This window comes from Passer montanus, unplaced genomic scaffold, assembly GCF_014805655.1.
Source record: "Passer montanus isolate IOZ18808 unplaced genomic scaffold, ASM1480565v1 scaffold51, whole genome shotgun sequence".
In the NCBI taxonomy this organism is placed as follows: domain Eukaryota; kingdom Metazoa; phylum Chordata; class Aves; order Passeriformes; family Passeridae; genus Passer; species Passer montanus.
In genome coordinates, this window is record NW_024370041.1 from 13,721 (window position 1) to 31,542 (window position 17,822).

The following is a 17,822-nucleotide window of genomic DNA, read 5'->3' on the forward strand; positions in this document are numbered from 1 at the left end:
TTTTGTGCAGTTAACACCTGATGGTACCCAATTCAATATTCCAGTTTTACAGAGCAGCAGCCTGGTACTGCTGGAGTCATGCAGGATTCCCTCTTTGCCCCACTCTCAGCTGTGGATGTACACACTGGGCTGTGGTTTTAAGCTTTCTAATCAGTTTATTGGCAGCTCAATAAAGAATTCCTTCAGGAGATTCTGCAAACAAGGAAGCAGAGTTTCCTTCTTCTGTTTAAATATTGGTAGGATCATTTTGCTGCCTGCTGTGGTTTTATGACAAAATATTAGGAATAAAGTGAAGCAGCACTAAGGCAAAGAGTTTTAACCTGTATAATCTTTGCAGTGGGAGCTCTTTGTACCTTTCATGTCTGGAAAATGGCCACAATGTTTTTGTTACTACTTGCATGTCACTGCCAGTACATTATCTCAAGGGACAACTGCTTTTTGAATGGTTTCTGACCCTTGTGTGTTCAGATTCCATTTTTTCAGTGCCTTCATATTTTAAAAATGAAAACAAGTAACAAAAACGTTGCTTTGGCACCACAGACCTGCCATGCCTGGTTCTTAACTTTTTCTTTTTGCTGCTTGGCTATGATTTGCTTAGCCCAGACTGAGGACAGGTTAAAAGGAAAACCCTCTTTTGGGGGACGTGCCGCCGGATTTTATACTTCAATTTTATCTATTCAAAACATGTGGCCACTACATCCCTTCCAGGGCACAGAAAATAGTGTGAGGATTGAATTGGTTGTTCCTATAAATAGAGGATTGTTCAAACTGACAAAAACTTGTTTTTCCTGCCCAAAGGTAACGACGCTGGTGAACACGAGCAATAAAGGACCGTCTGGCAAGAAGAAAGGGCGCTCGAAGAAGGCTCATGTTTTGGCTGCCTCAGTGGAGCAGGCCACTCAGAACTTCTTGGAAAAAGGAGACCAAATTGCTAAAGAGAGCCAGGATCTCAAGGAGGAGTTGGTTGCTGCTGTAGATGATGTTCGAAAACAAGGTATGTGGAAAAATGTGGATTCTTTTTCTTCTTTTCTGCCAGGGTCGGGATTAAACGTGTGAGATGGTATTTCTTGTTTGGACTCAGATCTTTATTAGTTCTTATCTATGTTGCACTCTCACAAACCATGAGTTCTGCAGCACTTCACTAACAAGGTAAAAATGGAGCTCCATCTCTCTCTCTACAAGGTCTTTTAAGAATAAACAGTCCAATAAAGAAATGACACGTCACATTATATTTACTTTTAACCCAATAACCAGCCACCTGTGCCAGCAATGGGGACTTTTTTATCCAATTACACAAAACAACCAAAATCCATGGAGAAGAAGGTGAAGAAGAAGGTAAACAAGAAGGACCAGCCTCTGCCGTACAACCTCCATCTTGCTTTATATATATCACTATATTCTAAAATCTTAAACTTTAACTTTTCCACCCTGTGATATCACACTCTTCTAATGAAACTGCACTCCCACAATCCCAGTTCCATCATTCCATTTTGGAAGCCTTCTCCATGGCCTCAGGTCAATGCAGTGTTCTCCTGGGGATCAGTGCCTAGCAGCACAGAAAGCCTAAAATTCTCAGCAACCAGGGTTCCAACAGGGAAAATGCTTGATGGGAGTAGAACTTTGCCCAGTGCCAAAGCTTACTGTTCCATTTTCAGGCTGGTTTTTATTCTGCTGTATGACAAAATGATGTGATTTTTTTTCACTTGGCTGAAACTGATCAGTGGTTTAAAGCCTGTGGGTGCAAATGTAGAACGAGGATTATGGTACATATGTTTCTGAACAATCTAACAATTATCAACCAGATAAAAGAGCAATATAGAAATACTTGTGGTTTCAAATATATAAAAAAATTGTATCAAAGCTTAAAAATATAATAACAATATTAAGACAATTATTTTCTGGGTGTTGGTGATAAAATAAAAGGATACTCACAAGGTCTGACAATTTTCTTTCAAAAGATAAAATGGGTATGAGATGCTTTCAAATTTACCTGTATGGTGGAAGGAAAATATGTTTTCAATATATACCTAGGAAAAATGTTTCAGTTTTACTGAATTTGTAATTATTTTTAGTGCAGCAGAATTAAGTACCTTTCATGTTTATTCCATTGTAAGTCCTACAATCTAAAGATACCATCTGCCAGTATCATCAGCCCAGGGTGTTAGAACAAGACTGAGAAATCTCCAAATGAGATTTCAAAAGAAGTCTGAAGGATTTGGGTGTAAAATACTAATATTCAGTGAGTTACTCCCCCAGAACTCATAATATATTGTTTTTTGTTTTGTTTTTTTTTTTATCTTGTGAACACTGGACTGAAGTGATCATAAGAGAAAGAAGGGTTAAATTTTGTATATATAAGCACTGATTAGTGAATATTCCAATCTTTTCTATCCTGAGGGTATTTTCTTCCTCCTCTCCACTCTGTGTATATTTGGTTTCACTGTTTTCATGTTCCTGTGTGGTTTGGGTTTTCTTAAATACTCAATTGTCAGTACATCGGAATAAGTTGAGTATTTGCTGTGTGCTCTATGTACAATGATCTTACAGTATTTTAGTGGGGTTTTATGGGGTTTTTTTTGATTATTTTTTCAGCTGGGTGTTTGTTGTTGTGGTTTTGGTTGGGTGGTTTTTTTAAATTTTTTTTTTATTTTTAATGCTGATGCCTGGCTGTTCTGGCATTAACTTTCATTTGTCAACTACTTCAGTTTCCTGTTGCTTACATGTCTTATTTTGTGTAGTGTCAAGTTGTAGCTCAGCATCTTCAGTGGTGACATGAGTGCCCATGTTCTTTCTGAATTAATGACCTTTTTCCTTTTGGCTTTGTGATGCTGACTCAGCTTCTCCTCAGGAGCCTTCTTCTGAGTTAGAGGCATCAACCTAAACTTGCACAGTCCTTATCTAGACTGAATTTTTGACTTTTTACATGACAAAAAGCCTTTTACTTTTCTTAACCTATATTTAGGAAAAAACAACCCAAACAACAATGAAGAAGCAGAGAGGAGGAAAGAGATCTTAAACAGAATTATACAAAGTGACACAGACATTAATCTCTTGTCAATGCTCCAGGCTGGGAAAAAAGCCTGTCAGAAAAGTGGAGCAGCTTTTTTTGGGGCCTGTTCAACACGATCCCATAATGAGGAGAGCAGGAGACACCACACACCATTATTAGCACCCACGAGCCGTGTAAATGAGACCAGCCCTGGTGTGATGTGAAATGATATGTTTAGCTGGGTGGCATAAAGAGCTGGATTAATGAACTGAGACTGTGTTTTCCTGGCTGATTTCCTGGTAGGGTTCCAGCTGGGATAATTACATCGTCAACCTAAAAATGTCTGCGGCACTTAGAGCTGGCTCTTGGTGTGCTCCTCATTTCCTGCCCTGCGTTGCTGGGTAGTGTTGTGTCCTACTAAAGGCAGCAATTCACTCAAGGGACTCCTGCTTTCCATTGATAGGTGTGGAACAAATGCTCTGTATCATTGCAAAATGCTTTGCAATGAACGAGAGTGTCCGTGGTGTTAAGATTCTTGTTCCTTCTGTAGTGTGGAAGGGTAATTTCTGTTGGCTGTAGAAAACTTTGGTGATAAACTGGTTTGATTTATGAAACTCATTCGAAAAACACAAAGAGCAAAGACCAAAATATTTGATGCCTAAAGCTTATCCCTGTGTATCTCTGTATCCCATAATGATTCCATAATTAGAACACTTAGACTTCAAAACCACCTAAGTGAGATTATCCAGTTGCTGGGCCATTGAATACTTTGCTTTGTGGGTGTTTATTCTGGAACTGTCAGAGTTGTGTAAAAGATCTCCCAGATGGGGGACAAAGAAGACCTGGGAAATGTGGAAGTTTGTCATTCATGTCTTTTTATTTTAGAGAGAAGGACAAGCAGACAGGGGTTGGAACCAGATGATCTGTAAGGTTCCTTCCAACCCAAACCATTCCATGATTCCATGACCATAAAGAATGAAGCTACAAACCCTGGGAAGTGCAGGGAAGTGAAGAGGAACTCACAGGAATTAAAATACATCATATGCTATACTCACAGCATAAGGGTCTAAATGCAACTGGTCTTTTATTGATCAGTAGAGAAGAAGGAAATTCCCTGTGGAGGAGAAGTTCAGGCCATGATTGACACAAAAATCTATCAAAAACTGCAGTTCCACTGGGCTCCAGTTTGATTAAATTTGTTAGGACACAGCCTGGGATGCTGCAGAAAGCAACACAAGGAAATAGGTTATATTCATGTAAATTTATTCTATCTGGTAAATGGCTTTGGCAATGTCTGTCTGTAGGTATGTGCTGGTGACTGCCTGATTTTAATATAATTTTCCTGGAAGTTTTCTTGCATAAAACTGAAACTTCCATTAAAAACATGATTCAGCCCAGCTGCTGGTTGTTGTGTTTTAAATTTTTTTGCTTTTCAAGCATGGTAGGTAAGACTTCACACCATAATATGAAATTCAGCAAGGGACAGAAAATAGCTATTGATGTTTTTTGTGTTTGAAGACAGGGTAAAGTTGAGGTAGACCTAATTTTTTGTTCATGCAGATTTATAGACATTGTGAAAAAGAATGTGACCTGTGTACTCTGTGACCATCTTGACATTGTGGATGAACATCTCTGAGACATGAAAGTGACTTTAACTTTATTGACATTTTTTTTCTCTCTAACAGAACATACTAAAAATAATATTTTTAGTGCTTTAATTCTTTTAACCATCTAGTTTTGAATTTTTTTTGAATGAAATTTTAAAACTAGAACTAAATTCTATGCAAAATGGTTTCTAGAGAAATCTAGAGAATCTAGAATCTAGATCACCTGGTTTTTTTAGACAAAAAAACCCCTTATCTTTTCACTTAAACATATGTTCTCCCTATGCTTATTTATAAACCTTTTCACTGAAGTATATGAGAACTTTTTTTTTTGTTTACAGAAGTTAGCATGTACTAGTTCTTGATAGAGGAAAAAGTGTCTGTGGAAAGAAATTATTGAGAAACAGGTTTTTTTAGACAAAGTAGAATTTCTGTTCGAACCCCTTATCTTTTCACTTAAACATATGTTCTCCCTATGCTTATTTATAAACCTTTTCACTGAAGTATATGAGAACTTTTTTTTTTGTTTACAGAAGTTAGCATGTACTAGTTCTTGATAGAGGAAAAAGTGTCTGTGGAAAGACATTGAGAAACAGTTTTTTTTAGACAAAGTAGAATTTCTGTTCATCCTGAAAGGTGAAGTGGGCATGTGGGCAGTCCTGCTTAACAGGACAATGAATCCTGATCTGCAGTTTTGCAAGAACCTGTGTGTACAATAAACATATTCTCTTTTTTCCAATAATATCTGTGATGATGTGCTCTGCAACTTGCTTTTTGTCTGGCTGGTGGCTCATGCCTGGGCTGAAAGCTTTTTGCACAAAGATTTGAAGTTTTCTATTTAGCAAATCACTGGAGCCATGGCCTGAAAACTCTTAGCTTGTTAATAAAATTTTTTTCCTTTTCTATTTTGAATTGGTTGTTATGTATGGAAGCGACTTCAATTGTTATTCATGTTTGCAGTGCTCCTCCTGAGAAATCTGGGCCCCTAAATGCCATTCCATGCTAATGCTTCGTCTTTCAGACTCTTCCATCCATTATCTTTCAGCTCTCTGAGAATTGAGCTGCAGAAAGACATCAAAATTCCTACTCCAAAATTATTTGAAACACTTACGAGGAAAAAGCAGATGTTGTAGAGCATCTCCAAGAGTTGCTGTGCAGGAAAGTAGGGTCAGAGGTTCCCAAAACCAGGAGTGAGGCTGCTGCAGCTCCAGAGCCCCAGTTTTGAGCAGGAATGAGACTGATGCTGTATTTCCAGTAGGTACACGCACACAAGCACACATACCCAGCTCATGTATATAATACATATATAATATAAATTTATATAATTTATATTTATGGCTGAGCACACACATCAGCCTCTCAGCACTCACCGTTCCACGATTCTGTGAGACACTGGAACTGTCTGCCCAAAGAGGTGGTGTATGCCCCATCACTGGAAATATTCAAGGTGAGGTTGGATGGGGCTCTGAGCAACTTAGTCTAATTAAGATGTCCCTGCTCATTGCAAGGGATGGTCTAGGTAACCTTCAAAATCCCTTCTAACCCAAACTATTTTATCTTTCTGTGAAACAAACCCAACAGCACCAATGTCTTGTCCTGCTCCACTCCATTCCTGATCAGGATTGTTCCTTAAGGAGAAGACTAAAAGTGGAGAAAAAATGAAATGCATCCAGGTGTCCCTGTCCATGGCAGGGGTGTTGGAACTAGACAGTCTTTTAAGGTCCCTTCCAACCCAAACCATTCCATGATTTTATGACTTTCTGTACACATTAGGTTTAGGCTTTTTGGGAGAACTGCTGATGATACTGGTTCTTGGTAATGCCAGCTGTCTGTCCAAGAATCTTTGCTTCTTCTCTGTTCTCTGCACCATTTCCAAAAGATTTATTTCTGTTTAGCCTTGGCTGGAGCTTTTCTGATATTAATTTCACTTTTCAGTGTTTTGTTTAAGCTCATGTTGGTTTAAATTTATGAAAGTGACTTCCATTTCCCAGATATGTTTGTTATAAATGGTAGTTGGTGTTTGATATATTGCCTGAACATGGCAGTTTGAGACAGATTTTGCAAAAGCAGTGATATAAGTTTGAAAAGTAATATAAATTAATACATTTGGCAGATTTTTTATCCTATATTTATTTACATTGTCTTCCTTGAAGATTTTATACTGTTGTGGCTTTATATTGGGAAAAAATCAGAATAAAATTTCTTTAACATGACAACTTCTCACAGTTGTCAAAAATAAAATTATACTTAGAAACTGAAAGATGGGGAAGTAGTGGTTCCTCCAGAAATATTTGATTTGAATATTAAAATCAAATCCTAAAATTACTGCTTGTTCTTTTAGAAGAAATATTACTGTTAGTAAAGGTTTTATTTGAGAAAGTATTACAGAAATGCAGCACAGTTAAAAAAAAAAAGAATCCCTATCAAGGGACTGTAACTAGGCCATGTTTTGCAGTAAATATTTAACTCTGCCACCATTAGTATGCATGAAATTTCTGGATTCAGGTCAAATTTGGAAAATAGCTTCACTAGGATTTAAATCAAGAAAATTGTTAAAAGAAAAAAAAAATCTTATAAGATGGGATAGGTACCACAGGCAGTTATCTTGCTCTGTTCTGTCTTCCAACAGTAATTCCCAAACTGGATAGGCTTAATCCACAGTGAGTAATCCTCAGCAGCATTTAATGTACAGCCTTTTCAATTAAGTTTTGAGCTAACCATGAGCAATGTTCTGCAAGATTTCCTCCATGCATGAAATCTGTATTTGTGTCCCCTCTGTGCGTAATTCAATGTGGAGATTGCAGCTGAATTTCCTGACCCCTCAGAACAGTTCTGTGAAGCTGCAGAGCACCACAGGGTGAGCATCTCGACCTCTCTTTTTGAAGCTGCTCTGATTTATGTGTTACTGAAACTTCCTCTGAGTCCCAGCTGAGTGCTGGAAATGAAATCACTGTTGATTCATTAGGCAGAAATTCTGAACTGAAATTCTTTTTCTTCAACATAAAAAAAAAAAGTAGATAAAATTTCACAACATAACATGAAATTCATGTTATGAAGGAGAAAAGGAAAAAGGAAAAAAGGAAAAGTTTGAGTCATCTTTGAACTGGAAAATCAGTTATTTTAGTCTGTTGGATCAAAAGTATTTGGAAAGAAATTCCTTTTAGCCTGACCTCAGATGACTCTGTAGGTCAGTGATGGAAGTTTTTAGCAGAGCAAAGGAACTGAGAGTTTCACCAGCTGTCTGATGAATGATAGGGAAACTGGTGGGAGATCAGGAGTGGTGCAGAGACTTTGTCTGGGATATTTAAATTGGGAAGTAGCATACTGAAGGGAGAAAGAGTCAAGGAGATGAGCTTAAGGTTCAGTCATTGCTTTATGCTTCCATCACTGAACAGTGAATTTTCAGTCTTTCAAAAACTAAATGGAAAATTGCAAGAATGACTTTGTGATGATTACACACACACACAAAAAAAGAAAAAAAAAGACCCCAACAACAACAAAAACAAAACAAAACAAATTGACAACAAACTTTTACAATAAAATTTCATTCTGTTGAGTAAATTCCACAAAGGAATTAAGTTTTTTAAAGTGGTATATTTTGTATTTAGAATGCAACTGTAAATACTGCTGTAATTCATCTAACATGGGAGGATCTTGGGTTTGGACGCATTTTACCAGGATTATTTCAGCTTAGTTTAAAGGGGGAATGGCATTAAACTGAAGGAGGGCAGGTTTAGATTAGATCTGAGGGGAAAATCCTCCCTGTGAGGGTGGTGAGGCCCTGGCATGGGTTGCCCAGAGAAGCTGTGGGAGCAGAGGCTCTTCCTTTCATGGCTGCTTTTGCAAAGGTGGGAGCTTCTCTTCAGACGTGCTTGTTTTATGGTTTGCAACCACAGCCACTGGTAAAGATCCATTTTGCAATAAGAAACTGTTTTGAGGTGAATTTTATAAACTCTGGCAGCAGCAAGAGAAGTCAGCAAGATCCTGGGGTGAGGCTGAGCGGACAGAGCGCTCCTTTCATCCCCTCACCCCATGGCGGCTGTGACAGAGCCCATAAATGGCAGGAACCAGCAGCGGGAGCGGCGCAGACCCCAAAAGAGCTGGAAATTTTTGTCTGCCTCTAGAACTGCCCTGTGGGCTCCTGCCTTTCTAGTATGGGTTGCTGCCATCTTGTCTCCTTGTTCCTGGGGCCCGCAGTCACCCTTTTGGAGGGGAAGGGTGTGGCGCCATTTTCCCTTTGTCCCTCAGCCCCACAGCCGCCTCAGGCGGGCGCCATCTTGGGAAGGCTCATTCCAACATTTTGGGTCTCTCTTTGTGTCTGTGTGGTTTGTCAGATTGGGTATTTTTGTATCTAGCAGTTATTTGCTGTTGTTTTTTGCCTGTTGTTGCTCCATTTGTTAGTAAACAGTTGCTTTTTCACTTATATCTACTCATAATCTTCCCTTACTCGTGGCAGGGGATTGGTTGGAATTAAGCGGAGGTGACTTATTTTGGAGTGTCCAACTTTATAAATGGTCTTAAACCAAGACACTGCCCCGTCTCTGGAAGTGTTCAAGGCCAAGCTGGATAGGGCTTGGAGCAACCTGGCCTAGTGGAAGGTCCCCCTGTCCATGGCAGGGGATGGAAAAAGATGAGCTGTAAGGTCTCTTCCAACCCAAACCTCTCCATGATTCTGTGATAACCCAGTGGCATTTAATGAGAAAGATGCAAGCAGTCCTTGGAGCACTAAGCTCTATCTGGGAGTCTTCCTTGCCCCCCTGCTCAGTCCTCCTATTTGCCTACAGTACGTTTTGTTCAGCGTTCTTTATTTTTTGACTGCATTTTCCATGGTAGTCATCCAACTTCAAAAGTTGTATAAAAGCTTCTTTCTCCCATACAGATTAGGCTTTAATTTTGGATATGGTTTCAGAAAGCAGTATACGATAAGAGAAGTATTAAAAATGACAGCATGAAAATTTGAAATATACTTTCTAATATCTGAGTCCTAAAAGATGCTTAGTCAGTATATAAAAGGCTTTAATTTATTGCCTTTCCATTTACCATTTTGAACACGTCTTTTTCTGAAGTACATTTTTCACATACTACAAAGGCCAGTAATGCTTTACAGAGTGAGGGAATATAAAATGTTATAATCAAATAACAGGCGCTGATTTCCTCTGAGAAGTGTCAAATTATAGCATTCTGATCTCCAGCTATCTTGTTCACTCTGTTTTAATCCCTTTATCAGAGAAAAATTCTTTTTAGACTTTAGATGTGTGAGATATTCCAGCTGCTGTTTATATATGAACATGGGAAAAGGAGACTGTTCTGTATAGCTGATGGAATTTAGAATTATTTTCATATCTACTAAAAATAAAATTGTAGGCTTTCCACTGATTTTGATTTCAGATGTTTGCAAATTTCGTTCAGCTGTAATTGTTCCGATAGACTTTGAGATCGGTGCTTTTTTTTATTATTTTATTTTTTTTTTATTTTTTTTATTTTTTTTTGTATTTTAGTTGCAGGTAAGTCAGTTGTAAACCTCTGTTCATATTACGTGATTTCTACAATATGTGATGAAATATATGTGTTTTTTCTTCAGAAAATATGTCACCACTACTTCCTTTCACCTGTTTGTGGTGGACTTCATGGTTTTAAATCTCCCCTTATTTTATTGATTCAACACTTATCTGTCTGAACAGAGAATTAGGGTGGGACTTGGGCAGAAAAAGGAGAGTCTGTGACCTTTGTGAAAAGGGACAAGGGAAGGGCAGCTCAGGAAAGCTACAGGGACATTTGGAGGTCATGCAGAGAGAAAATGGCAAGGGCCATAGACCAGCTAGAACTGAAATCTGGCTGCTGCCATAGAAAACAAATAAAAAAGTATTCTATAAATTCATTAATGACAGGAGTAGAACCAATTTTGGGGGCTTCATTCTGTTCCCATCTCTGCCCTTCAGCTCAGGTTGCTGGGTACCTGAAGGACCGTCCCTCTTACTGTTGGAAACTGAGGCAAAGAAGGAATTTGGTACCTCAACATTTTCCTCATCCTTTGTGACTGAATTTTGCTCTGCATCCAGTAAAGGATGGACATCATGGAATCATGGAATGGTTTGGGATGAAAGGGACCTTAAAGCTCATCTAGTTCCAATGCTCTCCCATGGGCAGGGACACCTTCCACTAGACCAGGTTGCTCAGAGCCATCTCCAGCCTTGATTCCCCTCAGCCTCCCTTCTGCCATGCCCAGGTATTTACGAAGGACAGTCCTAACACTCAACCATCATTTTTTCTATTACTTATACAGGCTGAGACTAAAGATAATTTCTTTCTATTCTTATTACAAACTTAATGATAATCATGTCTTGTTTATGAGCCTTTCCTGTGCACAACAGCAATCTGCCTTTCTGGGTGTTGATGGAGGGCTACAGATTAGTTTTGTGTTTTGAACTCTGCACTGGAATGTAAATTCACACCATGAAGCTCACTTATCTCATTATATCTCTGCGCAGAAGCTCTTGCAGTTTTTAAACATTCAAGCAATGAGTATAGTTATATAAAGCAGCTCTTATATTAACACATAGGTGTCACTGCATGTATGTGAATTCCCACTGAAATTGGCAATAAATTCTTAGGTTACTAAAAATGCTGCCAAGTCAAAATTGGTTTTCTAGTCTTCAAAAATTAATTTTTAAATGTAATTCCCAATTTTGGAAAGATAAACTTAATCTTCATGTAAGCTGAGGCTTTGAGCATGATTTTAGAATCTTTGGTAAGTTGTTTTATGGCAAAAAAATAACTGCATTGGATCTCAACTATAGGTTATTATAAACAATGTGTGCAGATTATGTGAACTAATAGAAGAATTGAAATATTTTTTTAAAATGTTCTTGTACCTTCAAGTCTGTTTCTCTGTGTAAACCTGCAGATACTCTCTCTGTATTTTATGTTGTCTTCTTTTTCATCTCTTTCTTACTGTAAGTCTACACTGTAGATTTTCCCTGTGCTGATGACTCTCCCGTGTCTGCTTTTCTCCTTTCTCATCCTCTCTCATACTGGAGTATCCTTCTAAATTTTTGTGTTTAAATTTTTTCTGTTATTTTTCTTTCTTGGCTGCAAACCTCTCAGTTGTCCAGCATTAACATGCCTGTCCTCTTGTGGGGTTGTGGGAAGGGTTTCTTTTTTTACTTTTAGCCATGTTTGCTCCTCAGATTAAGCAGTGCTCCCTTCTCTTACTGCTTCAGGACATTCAGGTAGGATCTAAGTGTAAGGAAAATCATAAATTAGAAGGAACACAAAAGTGACCCTCAAAAAAACCAAGGAGTTGATAATCCAGCAGATTGATCAATCTCATCATCAGTCCTTCCCCCTCCTCACAGTGCTTCCCATGTGCTGACATTATCAACTTGTTGCTCCCTCTTTTTCACACATCACTGGTATTTTTTGATAAATTTTGTTACGAAACTCATCTTACTGGAAAATACCAACCCTTTGAACTGAAGCTTATCTCAAAAAATATCAATTTAAAAAAACGTCTTTATTGGGTATTTTCTTTTCATGTGATGATAGAGAGTGATGGAACTGATTCTAATTACGATTTTGAACTCAGTTCATGGTGCCTTGGGCACAGATAGAATCTACCCTTCAACCTGCTTTCCTGTACAGTATTTGTATGGGGCTCTTCAAGCCCCAGAATGAAAATGATATTCAGAATGGTTGAATCTGTGTGCCTAATGCTGAATGTTGTTTTCTTGGAGTGCTTTCTTTTCCATGAATTTTGGGTGCTTTTCAAATGTTGTTCCCTTCTATACCTGATGCATTAAATTTATTAATGACTGGTCTATTTAAATTCATAAATTGTTATGCAGAAACACATTAAATGATGAAACTCAAGATGTTAATCACTAGGACTTACAGATTTTTCTTTGTCAGTTCCATTCATTTTAGTCCTTTTTTTTACAGTAATGATTTTAATGAATGTACCATGCACAGTTCACTAGAAAGACAGCAACTTTTCCTAACATTTTCCACTGTAGTTTCTTACTTAGGTGATGAACTATTCTACTTATTTTGAATGTGCTTCTTGGTGCAACCTTGCAGCATTTGGATAAAGAAGAAAATACTTATTTTAAATTAGAGATTTCAAATTTTTATATGAACATAGAAGTTGCGGGAAAATTGGTAGCTGAACTACGTGCTGATAGGACAAGCGAGAAGAGATTTCAACTTAGAGTAGATGTAAATGGGATATTGGAAAAAAAAAAATGTTCTCTGTCAGGCTGGGGAAGCCTTGCACAGGGTGCCCAGAGAAGCTGTGGCTGCCCCTGGATCCCTGGAAGTGTCCAAGGCCAGGCTGAATGGGGCTTGGAGCAACCTGGGCTAGTGGGAGGTGTCCCTGTCCATGGCAGGGGATAAAACAAGATGGGCTTTATGGTCCCTTCCATCCCAAACCTCTCTATGATTCCATGTTTCTATCAAACATTGTAGTTCAGCAGCATGACTTGTACCAGCATACAAATAAAGCCACATTACAATTCAGTGGAGCTTGAGTGTTTAAATTTGATTCTGTATTTATCTCAAGAGGTCCAATGCATTTTTGTGTTCCCAGACACGGTGCTGAGCATCTAAAATGTTCATATTGATGTTCCCTGCACTCTCCAGTTCAGTGCAGGCAGATCAGTTTAGTGTGTCCCTGAAGGATGTTAATCCTTGGAGTAACTGAGTTTCAGACAAAGAGGGATTAGAGATGCTAATGTATCCTTACATCCCAAACAATTTAGTTTTGAATTGAAATTTAATTGGGTTTTTATTGTACTTAAGTGTATCAGTGATGTTCCAAATGTACTATTAATCTGACTATTAATTAGAAAAGTTCTTTCTAAAACATAACATTAGTGGATAAATTGTCTTACATTGTCATAGATATTGGCTAAATACCTTAAAAGTTCTGTATTTCTGTATTCTTGCTATTTTCAGCCCCTCAGGAAAGAAGTAGTTGGGTTAATTAAAATTACATATTTTAATGGTCCATGAAGTGAATGATGTGGTGTGTTCTTGGATCTAAGAGAGAACATTGAATCTAAAATACTTGCTAGATTTAAGGATATCCATTGTACTTTAAAATTCAGAGTGATTCATCTTCCATCACTCTGTCTAAATATCAAATGTAAAGTGAGTCAAATGTAAGTGAGCTGGATTGTCTGTACAATCAGTTCCAGACACAGCTCCAGGAGCTGAAATGTGACAGGAAAAGATCGGGCTTGATCAGAGACTGCCTTTTCTGGCCTTGAAATCCATTAAAATGATGAGAGCAGTGGTCATCCTCCTACAAATGGAGAACAAAATGCCAGCTGCAGGTGGAAGAGGAGATGAGTTTAGAGGACACAGCAGTAAAGATTTAGGAAAAAAGTTTTAAGGAAAGACAAGACTAAACAGCCATTTGTGTAAAGCTTTTAGAATTCTGAATAGAATTTTTAATGCATATTTGCATTTAGTGAGTATGCAGGACAAAAATACTCTAAAAATAACTTCCCACATTCTGATAATATCAAACAGAGGTTGATACTGAAATAAATATGTTCAGTTATGGAGAATGGTTTTTAAAATACTATAAACAAAATACGATGTTTTAAGAGATGTGGTAAATAATCAATGTGATTAATAAGGTAGGAGGAATACAGACAGTGAGAAACAAACAATCCAGGTCATTATTCCTAAAATTTGACTATTCAGATATATACTGGTATGGAAAGTGAGTGATCCTGCTCTATTTGGTGAATTTCTAGACAAATCCAAGGGGGATAAAATTGCAGATCTTTGGGTTTGCTTTTGTTTCTTAACAAGACAACATCCATGATGAAAGGAATAAAAACCTGCTTACATAATTTAAATATACCTTATTAACAATTATGGGTTGTTCAAATCTATCATATCATCATTTAGTATAATCCTCACTCTCTTATGTGGAATGTGCAACTCAGTTTGGGTCTATATATTATTACAATTTAGGACAGCTTCATAACAGTGCTTTTGCTCTAATTACGAGGAGAGCACTCTAAAATACTTCCATTATGTCATGGATCACTTGTTCTGTCTTTTTAATCATGGACATGTAGAACAAAAGGAAAAATCTGAAAGAAATGCATTAATTAGACTGTAGCTTTATTAACTTCTTCCATTTGGGAACTGCTCAGGAGTGGTGCATCCAATCAATTTGTCATTGTTCTGGTAATTATTTCCAGGTGTTTGTTGTATTGTGAGCATCCCCTACTGATCACAGCTGTTCTCTGGATTGCTACTCGCTTCCCATCTTCTATCTCTTAATAAACACTTCAAGGCTTTAGAAAAAATGACATTTCCTCTGTCTATTAACCAGTGAAAGCCTTGGTTCAATGCTTTCCTCACAGGTAGATGTTTTACCTTAAGTCTGCTCATGAAATTCCAGCAGCTTTTTTTGGTGACCTTTGCAATCATCTGTTGATAGATGTTTGCAGTTCTTAAGCTCTGGGGACATGGTGGGATTGTTGGGGTGTCCTGTGTAGGGCCAGGAGCTGGACTCGGTGATTCCTACAGTTCCAACCCAGGATATTCTGGGATTCCATGAGTATTTCTCATAGCTGCAAATGGTCCTAGAAACCTGCAGTTCTTATCATTTGTACTCCAGAAGCAGAATTTTTTCATGGGGCTGCTGTAATGATTATAGAAATGGATATTGTGTGCAATTAGAAGGGACTGAAGTACTGCCTTTAGTCTGTCAGGACTCCTCACAAAAATGCACAAAGCTAAAAAGGGACAATAGGGCCAAGAGTGGAAGAAGAACACAGTGAAACTGAAGGACAAATGGGTCATGAGAAGAAATGGATTTAAATTATCTACAAATACAGGCAATATGGCATTAAAGTGTCTAATGAAAAGAACCTGTCAGATTCTGGAGTTCATTCTGGAGTGAATTTCCCACTTCACATAGGATTAATTGGGGTTAAATGTCTGAGCTGTTTCTAAGATGGAATCTTGATAAGTTTATGAGTGTAGCTATTATCATATTAAGATTATTATTAATTATATTATCACTTGACTGACTGCAGTGGCAAAGAAGCAGACCTGATGGCTTCAGATGTCTGTGTTTCTTGTGTTGACCCAATTTTCACTGAAAGTAATTTAATATAGGTTACAGAACAACTTGAAATGCATTTGGAAAGAAATGGATAACTAAATGTACAGTTGATTTTTTCCAGATAAAAAGGTTTCTCTAAAGCATAATTGGGCTAGCTGAAGCTCCACTGATACCTTTAGCCTAAGAGTAGTTTGATACCACTGCCATAAAAGGGTAAAAATATGTTAATTGGCACTGAATCAGATGAGCCTTCCTCCCCATAACTGCTAGTTTCTTTGGTTATTAGTTTCTAAATTATGAACTACTAGATCTGTTAAGTTTTAAACAACCTGCTGTGAACTTCTATACTCATAGTTTTTTGGTTTGCTTATTTTATTATGTCCGTTTAATAATTTTTACTTCATCATTTTGGGGTTTCATTTCACCTAATGTGAGCTTTCTAAGATTAAATATCTAATCCAAGCTTTTTAATTTTTTTTTTGTTGTTTTGTTTGTTTATGTTTCCTTTTGACCCTCTGTGCATTTTTCCTCTGCTATTGAGTGTTGATTTTTAAATCTTCTTGCAAGGTATGTCTCCTTGTTTATTCAAGACTAAGATAATTTTCCTTCTTGCTTTCCTGGTGCCACTGGCCAATTATCAAATATTACTCTTTCTTTCATAGTCCAATATAAATATTTATCTGAAGCTACACACTGCTAATTTGGCAGAACATGTTAAAATCTCTTCAGTAACAAAATGGAAGTTAAACAACTTTCAGGCATCCGATTCCAAAATTGAAAGCTTTCTTTGTCTGCTACTTCAGCTTGGATTTCTCTAAAATTCAGTACTTTCGCTTAAAAGGGTTTTGCTGCTGGATGCTTGGAATCACTTCCATCTCATCTGAATCCTACTTAGAGCTTAAATAAGGGAAAGCCTTGCTGGGATTTCCTGTGGTTGTTTGTGTCCCCTTGGGTTCAGTCAGCTCAGTATGCTCTAAGAGAGCATTTTGGAGCAAACTCTTATCCCAATGCTCTGGGATTGTTGTTTTCTCTCAATAAATAATTGGAGGGATGATGATGTCTTACAATGTTACACTCGTTAGATGAAGCCAATCCTGCACTGGAATCAAATTCCCAGTTAGGAAACTCACATCCAACCCTTGCTCACATGCTAGGCTTTCAGCTGTTCTGTGCTCTCTCTCAATATCTCCTCTTACATTAAATATTTGAGTCATTGACTAATAATAATAATAATAATAATAATAATAATAATAGTGAAGTTTTATTCCCAATTTGTAGCACACTCTCAGCCAAGAGTTGTGAATAAATTTTTCAAGCAACTGTTTGAATGAAAGTATGTGTTAGAAAAAATCTTTGTGGTTCAGAATTCCTTGCTTCTAGCTTTAGTGTTTTTTGGCACACATTAAAAATTCATGGGATGGTAGGGACAGCAAACTGTGGTCCTCCTCCAGAAACCTTGTTTTCTTTCTTACCTTGAATTTCAGCTCTGTGATGCTGAGCAATATAGCATTTAAGTATGTTTAGAAATGTGGTTTGTTCTCCTTTTATCTAGCAATGATTGTTTGTTAATTGTCTCCTAAGAAATTTGTAGAGAGTTTTGCCAACCCTGTGGAAAGATAAGAGGAATATATAGCTTTAGAAATGAGCCATTTGAATTGTATTTTGAAATTTTATATTTTCAGCTTATCATCCAAGATACTCTGCTTGCAAATTATAATTTGAAGGCACAGTCTTAATGGTAAATACAATAAGGAAAATAGTTCTGATGGGAATTAATCACTGTGGCTATCTTAAATCTCTCCCTCACTATTTGCATTGTCTTATGGGAAATTTTGCCATATGGGATTTTTTAAAGTGTTGTTGTAATGGTCTTAAAAGCAATGTAAATATGCTTTGATTTCACTTTAGAAGTACTTTCTTTTTGAGATTCTACACTGGAGACAAACAGGATTTTTTTTTTAACAACAGCAAAGGTTGGGTTAATATAAAATCTGTGAATCATAGCCACTCTGGGAGAAGTGAGATTGTTCAGCCTGGAGAAGAGGAGGCTGCAGGGGGACCTCCCAGTGCCTAAAGGGACTCCAGGAGAGCTGGAGAGGGACTTGAAACACAGCATGGAGTGGCAGGACAAGAGGGAATG

At 37.6% G+C, this 17,822-nt stretch overlaps 1 protein-coding gene across 1 annotated transcript in view; it reads left to right on the forward strand.

Annotated features, from left to right (window-relative positions):
* Positions 1–802: 802 nt before the first annotated feature.
* The window catches only part of CTNNA2 (catenin alpha 2), a 372,247-nt gene continuing 355,227 nt past the window's right edge, over positions 803–17,822 (forward strand). The window contains exon 1 of the mRNA XM_039723934.1: positions 803–994. The gene's annotated coding sequence lies outside the window, so the exon portion shown is untranslated. The remainder of the gene's footprint in view (positions 995–17,822) is intronic.